The sequence below is a fragment of the Propithecus coquereli genome, unplaced genomic scaffold (assembly GCF_000956105.1).
Source record: "Propithecus coquereli isolate 6110/MARCELLA unplaced genomic scaffold, Pcoq_1.0 Scaffold267, whole genome shotgun sequence".
NCBI lineage: Eukaryota > Metazoa > Chordata > Mammalia > Primates > Indriidae > Propithecus > Propithecus coquereli.
The window spans coordinates 1,047,345-1,050,568 of NW_012148252.1; the positions used below are offsets into that span (position 1 = coordinate 1,047,345).

At 38.0% G+C, this 3,224-nt stretch overlaps 1 protein-coding gene across 1 annotated transcript in view; it reads left to right on the forward strand.

The window, feature by feature from the left end:
* The window catches only part of PTPRD (protein tyrosine phosphatase, receptor type, D), a 439,560-nt gene that overhangs the window by 369,803 nt on the left and 66,533 nt on the right, over positions 1-3,224 (forward strand). The window lies entirely within an intron of this gene.

Below are 3,224 nucleotides of genomic sequence, written 5' to 3' on the forward strand. Positions count from 1 at the left end.
GCAGTGATTCATTTAAAACAGCTGTCAGCACATGTTAACATATTCTCCAATTTCACATTGTACCCATGCTATGAAATATCTTTTTTCCAGTCCATATTTAGTAACCTGATGTATTTTCAATAAGTAAAATCAAACTCAGGAAAATAAATTTATATATTCTACCCAACATTTTCTAATAGAATATTAATTATAGTGAACATAAATATTTCATATGAACTGCTAATATTAGGAATTAAAATTATAAATTCCTTTGAGAATTGCCATGTGCTCCTTCTGAAGTCACCTCAACAAATATGGTCCCCTTTTCCTCCCTCTGTTTCTCTGTCTCTCCCTCCTTCCTAGCCACTAGTTTGTGGGCTAGCTGGTGTTTGTTTTATTTTGCTCTTGAAATTCTGTTTCAAGTACTGAAGCAAATTTGTTAGAATACATACCCTATTTAAAAAAAAATTTTTTTTTTATAAATCTCATCAATTCTTGCTTGAATTCTTTTTTTCTCACGATGTTCAGAACATCATTCATTGATGTAGACGGATAGCACAGTTTCTTTAGCATTGTCATTTACTTTTCGAGTGAATTGTTTACAAGTGTGACAAAGTTTAATCCTTTTATTTTAGTGGTTTTTTTAAAAAAATTATATAAAAACATCTCTCTTTTTGAGGAGAGGGAACAGACAAATTTTTGTACCTTAATTTGTCTTAAGTAGAAAGCTAGATGGGACTTAGCCTGGGAAACTTGGAACAATTTCACAGGTGCTTGCAGTCTTCGTAACTAATTACAGCTGTTTAAATGGCATCTTTCTCTTACATGTAGCTGAGCAAGTGGTGTGGGGATCTGTTATTCCCCAGCTCCTACCTGAGCCTATACTTGCTGATTCTTCTTACCCAGAAAAGAGAAGAAGCATTTTTAAGGGATGGCTGGTTGTATGGTGGCTTTTTTTTTTTCCATTGTTGTTCTCAGGAAGCTAATCGAAGAGTAAAATCAGAAAGCGCTGGGAGTAGTTTATTTTTATTTCTATTGTCTTTGGTTCAGTTATGGGGATTTTTTCCCCCATTTTTATTGTACATCTATGCAGATTACGTTAATGAATCTACACTCCATTACTCCAAGACTGTAGAGAAACCTACATCATCTGTGCTATGGCTCTGTTGTTGGAACACAGATATAAGTTGTAGGTTGCTGGGAAGTTGGAAAGTAATTATTTTTATCCTCTCTGATAATTTTTTTTTAAATATAGAAGCTGGAAAGGTGACTTTCAGATTTGGAATTACTTTTCATCAGTAAAGTGTTTAGGAATGAGTAGACTTATGTCATTTTTGCTTATTATATCAATCATAATAATAATTAATATCCATATGGCATTTTAGAAATTTCAAACACATTGACTCATTTGATTCGCATGGGAGTATTGGCTTAAGGACTTTATGATCATGATGTTCATGTGTTAATGATGAGGAGAATGCGGATCTGAGTTATTTCTTACCCACAGAATTGTAGTCACATCCCATGCTTGATTCTGACTACTGCATGACTAGATAAACCCCTGTAATAAGTGTATCCTTATTAATACAAGCTAATTGGAATACAACTCTGTGGTGTGGCCAAAAACGTAGGCTTCAGTGACCCCAAATCTGCTTTATTTCAGGACCAAGTGCTCCCTAACCAGAAAGGAGTGCCCTCTATCACAGCTGTCTGACAATTCCCCAACATGTATAGCTGATCTTGCAGTGTATTCTGACAGTTCAATCCCCCACCTCCTTTGCTGTGTCCATTCTCAAAGCCCAGCCTCCTCAGCAGGGTGGAGGTATGGAAAATCAAGGAGAGGAGTACACACAACCATGAGAAGTTGCAGGCTGGGTTCACATACTCTGAAGGTTATCCATTCCCCCATTAGCTAACTGTGGTGATGAGCTGCATTGCCCACAAAGCAACACATGCTTTAAAAAGAAAATCGTCCTGCATTCTGTAGAAACATGGAGGGTCATTTTCCAAACTGCAGCTACATCAGAGGATACTGTGGCAAATAATACACTGTGTCTTTGCAAGAAATGTTTGTTTTCTTTGGTGTGTTGCAAAAAGAATCCTTCATTTCACCAGGTCTGGTGCAGCCACGGTCACTGCCATGATACAAGTAAAGGAAATAAAAAGGCCTGCGTCCTTATGATTAAATAAATTTACTTATACATTTTTATTAAATTTTGTTTTTCGATTTTCTGAGTTCCAGTTTTGCTGGTGACCGCAAAGTAAACGTTTTTTTTTCTGCATTGTGAGTTGTAAAAATTGCAATATAGGCCTTAACCAGCGATTTGATGTTGTTCTGGTTTTTTGTTTGTGTTAGAGTGGAGGAGGGGGCATTATTTACTCAGTAAAAGGTAGCTTTTGTGCTCTATTGAGTCTTTAGTACTTCTATATTAAAACAGGGAATCAACTGGTTTACTAAAAAGCAATTTCTTTTTGACACAATCCTCACTTCATTAAGGATTTGTAGAACTTAAAGGAAATGAAAGTGCCTGGGTTTTTAAGGCATGTCGTGAGCTAGAGCAGAGTAAGCCACTCAGCCCAACGCCCACCTCCACCTCAGCAGCTGTCAGCTGAAGCCATGCATGGGATTCTGCCTCCATCCGGGGCTGCCTCTTAGCCTGTCTTACCTCCTAAACTCCAAGGGGAGCTTCTTTCCATGAACAGACCACCTACCGGCCTAGTACCACCACTTCCACTTGTTTTTTGGTTATTTTTTAACCCCACGAGGTTCCAATCAAGATTGGAAGTATCAGCCCAGCCTCACTGAAAAAAAATCTCATCTCAGCACATGAGAGAGAGAAGCAATAGGAATCAGCTTGAAAGAGTACCAGAGTGTGTTCCTACCTAATCTGAGAGACACAAAGCCACTGTCTTAAAATAACTTGGCAGAGATTTCCAAATCCAAGGAAGTTAAGAAAAGCACAGAGAGACATCTTATTTTAGAACTCAAAGGGACTTGAGGGAATCAATTTGTCCAACACGCCTTGTTTAGCAGATAAGCAATCACAGGTCTAGACAAGTTGAATAACTGGCCAAAGGTCAAAGAGCAAACCACCAACAGCCCTAGACAGGAGTACGTTTCCTGGTCAGTTTTTGTAAATTCTTAGCAAGTGCTTGGTATTGTCCCAGGACTTTCAAATGCACACATGACTTTCTTTACAGTGTGGTGGGATGTACAAGTATGAACATTGCTCAAAGGACGTCTA